General features: G+C 41.7%; 1 protein-coding gene across 1 annotated transcript in view; it reads left to right on the top strand.

The window, feature by feature from the left end:
• Window positions 1-5,867: 5,867 nt before the first annotated feature.
• Window positions 5,868-12,068, top strand: part of LOC144772934 (P2Y purinoceptor 8-like) — a 378,444-nt gene continuing 372,243 nt past the window's right edge. The window contains exon 1 of the mRNA XM_078657632.1: window positions 5,868-6,149. The gene's annotated coding sequence lies outside the window, so the exon portion shown is untranslated. The remainder of the gene's footprint in view (window positions 6,150-12,068) is intronic.

The following is a 12,068-nucleotide window of genomic DNA, read 5'->3' as shown; positions in this document are numbered from 1 at the left end:
TCCCTACCGTTGCACTCTCTGGAGTGGGAATAGTAATTTTTACCCCTACGCTATCCAACACTTTTCCTACTGTTGCACTCTCTGGAGTGGGAATAGTAATTGTTACCCCTACGCTATCCAACACTTTCCCTACTGTTGCACTCTCTGGAGTGGGAATAGTAAGTGTTACCCCTATGCTATCCAACACTTTCCCTACTGTTGCACTCTCTGGAGTTGGAATAGTAATTGTTACCGCTACGCTATCCAACACTTTCCCTACTGTTGCACTCTCTGGAGTGGGAATAGTAATTTTTACCCCTACGCTATCCAACACTTTCCCTACTGTTGCACTCTCTGGAGTGGGAATAGTAATTTTTACCCCTACGCTATCCAACATTTACTTACTTTTTTAAATTTGTTTTACATTTTTATTAATTGTTATTTATATTATTATTTTATGTATATAAATGTATTTGTAATTCATTATATATTTTAATTTATTTATAAGTTATTGAAATCATTTTTTAGAGTTATCATTATTGAAGTATATACTATGTATTATATCTTTATTATTATTTGTTTTTATTACATAATTTATTAATTTTAAATATTATAATATATTTGTAACTATGTTTATTACATGTATACGTATTATTTTATTAATATTACATTTTTTTAAATAAAAAAACAATATTTTTTTTAAACGATATTTTTGACATCTATATATTTTTTTCGATATTTTTGTACTTACCTTGTTAGAGATAGGATGTCAATATTGTTGTTATCAATATTGTTGTTGTAATATTTTTGTATGTAGATATTTTTGTATTCGATATTTTGTCATAGATTCTAACCAAACAGCAAGAAGCAACCTGTTTTAATTTACTCATAAAATGTGCATTTTGTGCATCAGGAACAGACCTAAACATCCTGTTCATAGGTGAGCAAATGGTTGGATTCATTTTTAGGGAACTAGGGCTCTTTTGACAAGTAAGTTTCAAAACCACATAGGGGGGCGATTACAATCCCGTTTGGAAGGGCTCTGAATCGGATTCGGGCTTGCCGAATCCGATTCGGAATATTTGTTGCAGACCGAAACATACCCAGTTCTGAACGACAGATTACGATGCCTGGAAAACCAATCGGGCTGTCTGAATTGGTTCTAAAAGGCATTCATACAGGTGGAACCTTTCAGTGCCGATTCGTACAGCTCTATGGACACAGTTTCCGAGCGAGCGATTACGATGACAGATTCGAACAGCCGTTACGATTCGGTTTGGCCAGAAAAAAACGGCTGTCGGAATAGGTATTTGGGGACCCGTAGCAGGCCCCCCTTCACCCTGGGCCCTCAGAATCGGGCCCGTGTTGGTACCCAAGGGACCTCTCTTCCCAACCATTCACAGTATGGCAGGCACCATGGGGTGCCCACCACAGGGTGCAAGGTTCTCCCCAACCACCCTTTTTTTCAATGAGAGCCTGTGTTTGCATTTGAAACACAGGCTCCCATTGAAGTCAATGGGAGTCTGACCAAATTGTATGCGCAAGCATCCAGATGCATCCAAATCACTTGGTCAGACTCTGCCAATCAGAGTCATCTGGAAAGCATTCTGGAACCAATTCGATCGGAATTCTTTCCTAACTGGATCGTAATCGGTCCCTTAGTTATGGACCATCTGCCTTGGAAGATGATTTCTTTTTTCAAACATGTTGTCCCTATTTTGCAAGCACAAAACTAAAGGCTATCCCTCCCTACCCTCAGCTTGTTGAAGCAGCTGTTGGAAATCTCAGCACACAGGGATACATAGAGGTTTACCTTTAGGGAGGACAAATCCATAACGTGTTGATAGGGCGTGCAAGTCAATCCTATTCACTTTAACAATGCTTGTAAATCATGCTTTACACTACATAAATAAGCTGTCTTCCTCCCTCTTGGTAATATTTTAATCTATGCATCTCAGGTTTTCTGCAGCATCGCCCTAGGATGAGCCTTTGAGGAACACTGGTAGGTTTTCAGTAAGTGTGTTCCTCTCTAGCTTCTGCTGTATGGTTGAGACGACTTATTGGCAATGATAACATGTTAACATCAGTGCCATCTTCACCCTTGTGTTTTTAGGCCTTATTTTAGATGTTATTGTTTAATTTCTTGTGTTTGTCAATGGGCAACTCTAATGGGCAGATTTATGAGGCCCTTGCGCCTCTTTGCGCCGCAATTGCGTCACTTTATTTGACGCAACGGCGGCGCAAACAATGCGCCCTATTTACAACGTGACGCATCTAGGAGATGCGTCACGTTGTAAAGCCCTGCGCCATAAGGAGGCGTTCCTGCGCAGGGGGGGGGCGTTCCTGCGCAGGAATGCCTCCTGAAAGTGGCTGAGTGAAATCTATGAGATTTCACTCAGTCACTTTCAGGCCAATGCTGCGTCAAAACCCTGCGCCTGCTTGAAGCAGGCGTAGGTCTTGACGCAGCATTGTGAAAATGGGGCACCCCCGAGCCTTGCTGGAGCTGCGTCGCGCTTGCGACGCAACTCCAGCAATGCGCCACCTTTACGGCACAGATGCGTCACGCATCTGTGCCGTTTTTGCCCCATGGTGCGCCGCATTGTAAATGCGGCGCACCATGGGTGGCGGAGCTGTGGCGCACTGTGGCGCACATTAGCTGGCGCATCCCTGGGGATGCGCCAGTTAACATAAATCTGCCCCTAAGTGTTTCTCACATGCTCACCTTTCAGTGCTGGTAAAGCAGGTGTGGCTGGTTACATTTGTGGTGCTTTGCCCTTTTATTAGTGCCCATCATAGGTATCATTCCCCTCTTGTACATAAACACGAATGGTCTTTTACGGAAGATTCCAACTTGATGCACTGTGGCCCATCTTTTATATTACAATGATTGAAGTAATATCCATTAGCTTGAATTTCTATTGTGTGGATTTTTTTTGCGCCGCATTTAAAAAAATGATCCGTAACAAAGTGCATTCATTGGGCACCAAAAGGAATTTCTTAAAGTTACCTGTTAGATATATATAAGTAGTAAAGGACATTTGAGGGGATGTGATTTTTTATAGGAGATACAAATATTCTATCACCGTATTAGTTTTATAAATATGATTTTAATTTGTTTTTATTTTAGTTATATGAGGGGTGGAGAAGTATTCAAGACCTTTCATTACTTCGATTTTTATGATGTACACGTAGTCTTCTTTGGTGTAATAAATGTTATACTTAATATGTTCTGAGTGGATGGCTAGCTGCCACTGACCTAAAAACACAGACAGCGCCCTGATTAAGGTTGTTGACATCAAATTGTAACATCCGAATCTTGTGTCGGCGCACTTCTGTCCATTTGTTCCAATAAATATTATAGTAGCCTTTTCATTACTGTATTATAACTGTGATTACAATGAGTAATCATTTTTAGAACGTTATGATCTTCCCTGTTGTGGATGTTTGTTATGTGTATATTATTCCATAATTTTCATGCTGTGCTTTTGGCTTTGTTATTTAGACGGTCATTTGTCTTTCTGTTTTTATTGTGCCTACATATAACATATGAATTGTTTGTCCATTAATGTGTGTACAGCTCACTAACTATGTGTGTGTCTGTTTGTGCGTGTGTGTGTGTGTGTGTGTGTTAATTAAATATCGCAATAATATATGCCATAAAAATTTTAAAAAGAAAAATGTGCACTTAATATGAATAAATCATGAACTTAACTGGTCTGACTTATGGAATTTGTATATCATAAACGTACTGTTCGTTATATGCAGATCTTGGAAAAGTGTTTGTTATTTTGCTATGTGTAATACATGTTGTGTCCTCATAAATTTGGAGTTGAAACTACTGCAACCACCCAAAAACGACATTGGCGAAGGAATTTCGGATTACCCTGTACAGGGTATTAGCGAGAATAACAGATACATGAATTTATCAGGAGCCCCTTTTGATTTGATGTTTTTCAAAGAATCCATGTATATCTTAGTTCATACATTTGTGTGAATTTCGTGTAAACGGGTGGCCGCATTTATGAAAAGTGACGCATCGCTGCGTGACAACAGCGATGCGTCGCTTTTCACTGCGCAATCCTTGCGACACCAATGATGCGTCATATTTACAGTATGACGCATCATGGTGCAAGGAGTTACAGATACGTCAGTATTTCTAACGTATCTGTATTGAGCAAAAGTGACGCATTGCTTGAGTGTGTCACAAAAGTGACGCAACTCCAGCAATGTGTACTTTCACATGGGGCAAGCCCCATGTGGAAGAACCTGCGTGAGTCTTACGCCTGCTGTGAGGCAGGCGTAAGAAATTGACGCATTTGTGTGCTAGAAGTGGCGCAGTGAAATCTTATAGATTTCACTGTGTCACTTCTATGACCCTTTCTTGCGTCAGAATGCCCCCCTGCATACATTATACCTGGCGCAGGTATAATGTGGCACAGGGGTTTACAAAGTGACGCATCTACCTAGATGCGTCACTTTGTAAATATGGTGCAACAAGGCACATTTTTTACGCTGCTGGTGCGTCACAAAAAGTGACGCACCAGCGGCGTAAAAGTGACACACCGGTGGCGTAAAAGTGACGCACGGTCTCATAAATGAGGCTCGGGGTGTTTACAGAATGACGTTTCTATTCTTCTGCATCGGAGGCATATAGCAGGTATCTGTATAGTGACATTGTTAAGATATATTTCATGAAATAATACTTTTGACATGTACTGCTAAGTGTTTATGTACCAATTCTTTATATTGACATCATTTTAGTTTTATTAGAAATCTCCACAGCCAACTTTGTAAATCTCAGAGTCAGTATAAATGTGCCTAGGCAGGCGGAATTATTTTGTATCTGTTTTTTGCACTCAACATCCTCTCTACTGTTAATTAGTAGCGAATACGTGCATCATCAGACAGGGTAAATCTGTCCTTTTTTCAGTAACTCTGACATTGTAACCTGTTGTTTAAACTGAGGGCCTCATTTACGAGGCCTTGCGTCACTTTTACGCCGTCGGTGCGTCACTTTTTGTGACGCACCAGCAGCGTAAAAAATGCGCCTTGTTGCACCATATTTACAAAGTGACGCATCTAGGTAGATGCGTCACTTTGTAAACCCCTGTGCTACATCATACCTGCGCCAGGTATAATGTATGCATGGGGGGCGTTCTGACGCAAGAAAGGGTCATAGAAGTGACGCAGTGAAATCTATAAGATTTCACTGCGTCACTTCTAGGACACAAATGCGTCAATTTCTTATGCCTGCCTCACAGCAGGCGTAAGTCTGACGCGAAAGGACACATTGCTGGAGTTGCGTCACTTTTGTGACACACTCTAGCAATGCGTCACTTTTGCGCCATACAGATACGTCAGAAATACTGACGTATCTGTAACTCCTTGCGCCATGATGCGTCATACTGTAAATATGACGCATCATTGGTGGTGCAAGGAGGGTGCAGTGAAAAGTGACGCATCGCTGTTTGCACGCAGCGATGCGTCACTTTTCATAAATGAGGCCCTGAGTGTCTGGTTACTAGTGAGCAAAGGCCTATACAGGCGAACTGCACATAATTGCTACGTTCTACTAAAGTAATCAAAGTGCCACTCTAAGGTAAACAGGAACACCTGTCACTCAAGGTATTCAGCACTTTTAGGTTACAAACCTGATATAAGTTAAGGGTGTTCGGACTGGTCAGAATTCAGTGGCATTTGCTTGGCTTATTCTTGCTGTCGCGTTACTTACTAACATGAGTATATGTCTATTCCTTTTAGAAACTGAGCAGCACTTTCTTGCACGTGGGTAGCGCGGAGATGTTGCGCCAACACTTTCTACAGTTGAACAGGAAGCACCTTAACCCAGCTTCCGTTCTTGCTACTAACCGAAAACGAAAACATTACGTGTAAATCAAGTCACCGTTAGAAGTAAGTGGCAAAGCAGACTGCTAGAGGTTGGCGCACCCACAGCGCCTTAATGAATTTGCGCACGGGCCTGGGCGCTAGTAAGGCCGGTTTTACCTCAGACAAGCGCCAGCTCTTCGAAGAAAGAAGCCCTCTATCTGCTGCAGACAGAGCTCCGTTACAAAACGCCTTATCATTTCCTGGTCTGGGCTGGGGAAACAACCACTCTTGATCTTTGTCTTGGCTGCCGCTGAAATTCAACGCAGGAGGCAGCGGAAGAGCCGGTAAGTGTGCTAGGGTGACTTACGGTGTTGGGCGTTGTGTATCGAAATTGATTTTGGGCTTGTTAGTTTAAAAAGATATCTTACAGAATATTAAAAAAGCTTTAAGGTACAGAATTTTTAAGAATGTGTTAGCAGGATCTGTTTTTTACTCCGGGCTTATGGGTTTTTTAATATATTGGATCCATACAGTGGCCCCATTTCCGGGTAATTCTGTCTTGACGAGTGTAGGCAGTGCTTAATTTGAGCCAGTGGTTGCAGGTGTGACCCGCTGACACAAATTTTTGGGGACAGGGGCTTATTTTTCCTTATCGAACTTTGACTGAGAGCAAGAGAGAGAAAAACACACAAGCGTGAAAAAAGGAGCATAGAAAAACAGAAAAAAAACACGTCAAAAGTAGAAAGCAGGAACCTGCAAGAGTGAGGGAGTGAGATAAAGAGCAGGGGGTGTCTGGTGGTGAATTAAAGAGGAATGCGGGGGAATCAAGGCAGTGGCGTAGCTAGCCCTTTGGCTGCCCGAGGCGGTCCCTGCGGTTGCCACCACGCGGCGGCCGCATTGAAGGGCGAGGGTGGCAGGTAAGAGCAGGGGAGGACGCCAACCCCAAAACTCGTGCTGCCCAGGGACCCCCCTCCGCCCGCCTTTGCAACACCAATGAATCAAGGCTATGCAGTCTTGGCTTTATGCACATTGACATTCATTAGTCCTGTCTCTGAGCAAATCTTGGGGTCCCGGCACTTATTCTTTTACAAAATAAGCACTACCCCCTGTCCCTGCTGACAGCAGGGCATTGGCCAGAACAGAAAGCAAGCCTGGCTCCTAGAGTGTGGTTTACACTCTGGAGTTTCCACTCTGTGCCCTTTCTGTGACCCCTCGTCTACAAATAGGAAACTGATCAGGAGCTAAGGATGGCAAATAGGATCAAACCTGTGATGTCACTGGGAATCAAAGAGTGTGTGAGAACACTTCTGTTACCCCCCTGCATTCTGGTAAGTCTCCACCCATATTCAGTTATATAATACTATGAGAACATGGTGCACAGACTAACAGTGCATGATTGAAACAAACCCCTCACTTGCATTGTAGTGTATTATATTGCCTTTGCATTAACCCCTTTGGGGCTGATGACGAGCTCAGCTCGTCATGGGCGTAACCTGCGCTACGCGGATGAGGAGCTGAGCTCGTCATGTAACGCGGGATTTTTAAAATTGCAGCGCGCAGCGGGAAAACTGCTAGCGCGCATGCGGTTAATAAATAGCTCTTACTACCCCTAACGAGGCATCAAATTGCTTGTATGCATCAAGTTTTTTCTTAAACTAGAAGAGGCCTTCAGTGGTGTTTCTGGAAACACACATTTAAATGTGATACCCATCAGTGGTAGAATGCAATATTTATTAATGACATTTCAATACAATACACTACATATGACAGATTTGTTAAGTAATGCACTTTTGCCCAGTGCACTATGTTCTAATCTGACATTTTTGAACGACAGGCTAATTTGAATTTTGTCTCCCAGGCAAAAAACTGTGGCCCCTTTCAGCCTTAGTGTCTCAGGGTAGAGTTGTTTAGTGTTTTTTAATGAAGTCACTGCAATGCATTGGGTAAAAGAGCTCACCGGCTGTTACCGAATGCATTCTTATTTTTCAAGCTGACCTAGGTATTAATAGGTCAGTTCACAAAATATAGAATGGTATTGGATCGCAAGTCAACCTAAGTCATAAATATTAATGAGGGAATTCGCAAATTGCAGCCTAATACGATTGGCTACAATCACAGGCAAGGTGGACTGTGATTGAAAATGAAAATGTTTACACATTTTTTTAAACAGTAGACAGAGGTCCCCCCCGGAACCACTGATTACTCTTCATGAATGTATTTTCATCATTGACACAGTGGAAGGGGTCTCGTCGAGTGGAGCCCCTTCCCATTTGCAAATTGGTTATCACCTCCTTAGAGTTGGTGGTAAAATATTAATGCTTTGCAACCAGATTTCGCATACGTTAATGAATCGGTATTTGGAAAGAATTCCCTTATAACTCCCCTTCTAAATAGCGATTCCTCAATGTTTCTTAACACCATCCGTGCGGCGCATTTTCTCGCTGTGCGCTGCACTTTTAAAAAACCCGCGGTTCATGACGAGCTCAGCTCGTCATGAGCGTACGAGAGGTGTACCTCAAGACGAGCTGAGCTCGTCATGAGCGTCGAAGGGGTTAAAACCATTTAAGGATTTGTAAACTTTTTGCGACCGGTAAAACTCTTTGTCCATGAGGGCTTGAGATCCTATACACAATCTCAGCCTCAGCCCATGGAGGGAGTTCCGTGGGGGAGGCAGGCGGGGAGGGGTAGGGTGGGGGATGATAAAAAACAGATTATGGATGATTGCAGGTAAGTAAACAATTAAATTAATAAAACGAATTTCGTTCCGTGCCCTGCATCGCAAGATGAGATGCAGGGCGCGCTACGAAATTCGTTTTATTAATTTAATTGTTTACTTACCTGCAATCATGCATATTCCGGTGTTTATCACCCCCACCCCCACGTGGAGAAGTGTGGCTCAATGGTTAGAGCGGCAGACCCTCATGCAGAGGTCTAGCCTGGGACCAGGGTTCAATTCCCTGCCTCGGTGGGTCTTGGGCTCAAAGATTCCACGGACCTGATAATTCTCACCTCGGTGCCTATTTCAATCATAGAGTCCCACTCTGCAACTCTGGGCAATAGCTTGTTTAATCTACAGGGTGTGTTTAAATAAGTTCTGGAAGGGCGGCTTCTGAAGGAATCCACCCAGTTCAGGGTAGACTGCCCCCCGCTACTCCTGGGTCCCAATCAGTGCAGTAATAACACATGGGCAAGCTGGGCAGTTGCCTGGGGGCCCCACGAGCATATACGCCCCATGCCACCAGAATGTAACACTCATTTCATTTTTATTTCTGTGAGTGGTTGTGTAGGCAGGGTCCAGTGCACTGCTTTGCCCGGGGGCCTATAATGCTGTTAAGAAGGCCTTGTCCCCAATGCCACTGTATCAGCCTCACCACTGAAAGCTATGCCCCTGCTTTATGCACGTGATTCTGACGTGAAAATGACGAGCTTACCTTTATTTTCAACAATGCATCTTCTGACTGAAATATTTAATAAATATGTCTGCGCAAGGAAAAATTGTATTTTACACTTCCAATGAAATGGCCTCTATCTGCATGCGGTGAAGTGAAGCTACAATAACTAAACATTTTTGTGAAACAAACTTTCATCACAGTGGTTTTCTGGGCGCTATGTGACAATTGAGTTTTGTCTAACAGTTCTCATTTTATCGACCATGGGCATACGAAAGGTTGAGCTGGCTCACCAGGAGTCAGACCTGTGACCATGGGGTCAAATCCAGTGCTCAATTTGGTTTGTTCTTCAATCTTTCACCGCCCCACACTTCCTGTTTCTATCTCACTTGTGCATGTGCCTTTTCATCCTGTTTTCTCTCGTTGTCACTAAATACATCTTTGCCTTCCACCTTCTTTCTCTCTTTTCTGCCTTCCTCTTTTTTTTTTTTTGCTCTGGGTCGATGTGTGATAATAAAAAGCAAATCCTAGTATCCAAAAGTGAGTGTTGGTGCCCACCGCCAACATACATTAAGCATTGGAAAAAACACAAACATAAGACAGTTATCAGTTGAAAATGTCAACTCAGTATCAATAGATACCCAATTCGATATGGTGGGATCTGAAATCTGCTTATAATGTCACTTTCCGACGAAAAGCCTGGAACAGGAGGCCTTTATCATTTATGGTTTAATACCTCTCTGCGTAGTGTAGGTATATAAGGGGTGTGCTAAGTACTTTACCCTCATCTGGGGATCTCGCAGTTTGAGCCCTATGGTATACAACCATTACCACGCAACTTTTACAACGACCTACCATTACCACGCATTTTTTACAACGCAGATCCATTACAACGAAATACCATTACAACGCATGTATTTACAACGCAGGTACCTTTACAACGCATACCATTACAACGTAAGTATTGGTAAGTATATAATTTTATTAAAAATATTATAAGTTTGGGTTTTTGGGTAAAGGGGTATTTTTAGGGTTCAGGGTCAGTTTTGGGGTTTTGGGTAAAGGGGTATTTTTAGGGTTCAGGGTCAGTTTTGGGTTTTTTGGTAAAGGGGTATTTTTAGGGTTTAGGGTCAGTTTTGGGTTTTTGGGTAAAGGGGTATTTTTAGGGTTCAGGGTCAGTTTTGGGTTTTTGGGTAAAGGGGTATTTTTAGGGTTCAGGGTCAGTTTTGGGGTTTTGGGTAAAGGGGTATTTTTAGGGTTCAGGGTCAGTTTGGGGTTTTTGGGTAAAGGGGTATTTTTAGGGTTTAGGGTCAGTTTTGGGTTTTTGGGTAAAGGGGTATTTTTAGGGTTTAGGGTCAGTTTTGGGTTTTTGGGTAAAGGGGTATTTTTAGGGTTTAGGGTCAGTTTTGGGTTTATGGGTAAAGGGGTATTTTTAGGGTTTAGGGTCAGTTTTGGGTTTTTGGGTAAAGGGGTATTTTTAGGGTTCAGGGTCAGTTTTGGGTTTTTGGGTAAAGGGGTATTTTTAGGGTTTATGGTCAGTTTTGGGTTTTTGGGTAAAGGGGTATTTTTAGGGTTCAGGGTCAGTTTTGGGTTTTTGGGTAAAGGGGTATTTTTAGGGTTCAGGGTCAGTTTTGGGTTTTTGGGTAAAGGGGTATTTTTAGGGTTCAGGGCCAGTTTTGGGTTTTTGGGTAAAGGGGTATTTTTAAGGTTCAGGGTCAGTATGGGGTTTTTGGGTAAAGGAAGGGGTATTTTTAGGGTTTAGGGTCAGTTTTGGGTTTTTGGGTAAAGGGGTATTTTTAGGGTTTAGGGTCAGTTTTGGGTTTTTGGGTAAAGGGGTATTTTTAGGGTTTAGGGTCAGTTTTGGGTTTTTGGGTAAAGGGGTATTTTTAGGGTTTAGGGTCAGTTTTGGGTTTTTGGGTAAAGGGTATTTTTAAGATTAAGGGTCAGTTTTGTGTTTTTGGGTAAAGGAGTACAGGGTAAAAATTAAATACAATTAAATTTAAATTACATTAAAATAAAATAATTACATTAAATTAAATTTAATTAATTAAATTAAAAAAAATTAATTAAATTAAATTAAATTATATTAATTTTAATTAATTTACATAAAAAAAAATATTTTAAACTTACCAATACTTACGATGTAATTGTATGCGTTGTAAAGGTACCAGCGTTGTAAATACATGCGTTGTAATGGCACTGCGTTGTAATGGATCCTGCGTTGTAAAAATTGCGTGGTAATGGTAGTCGTGGTAAAAGTATGCGTTGTAACGTCATACATCCGAGCCCTATACATCAAGGACTCGATTCTTTAAGGAAACATCTGTGGTTTTTTTCCTGAGCTGTGCAAGGGTAGAGCTTACACAGTTTTGTATTTGTTAATGTGCAGATCCTATTTCATCCGGGCAGTGAGAAGTTGTGAATCGTACCCTCTTCCATGTCATTAAGGTTTTTTTAAATTTGGTCAAATTCACACAGTTTATGAATTAGGCAGAAAACAAAGCAAGACAAAAAAAAATAGGTGAAATCATTTATTTTATTGAGTGAAACCTTTCCCACAAAATCCGCATTAACTACAAAAATTCCATGGAGAAAACAGTTTTGCAGGGAAATTCTCTTACAAGCAAGATTTTATTTTGAACATTGTTAAAAAAAACAGAGAACCCAATTGAGGCTGTGCCAGATGCACACATTTTGCGAAATGAAAAAGCTGTGTACCTCAGAATTTTGCTGATGTAGTGAAATGTTATGCATTCAGTGTCGAAGTAGCACACCGTGAATTCTTCAGTAAAAACACTGAAATAGTGCTGTACATCATATTATTGGACGCCGAGACTGTAGCTCACTTTCCTTACCTAAAATTAATTAAATAAC

The sequence above is a fragment of the Lissotriton helveticus genome, chromosome 8, assembly GCF_964261635.1.
Source record: "Lissotriton helveticus chromosome 8, aLisHel1.1, whole genome shotgun sequence".
In the NCBI taxonomy this organism is placed as follows: domain Eukaryota; kingdom Metazoa; phylum Chordata; class Amphibia; order Caudata; family Salamandridae; genus Lissotriton; species Lissotriton helveticus.
The sequence above is the reverse complement of the archived record's forward strand: the minus strand, read 5'-3'. Positions and strand labels throughout refer to the sequence as shown.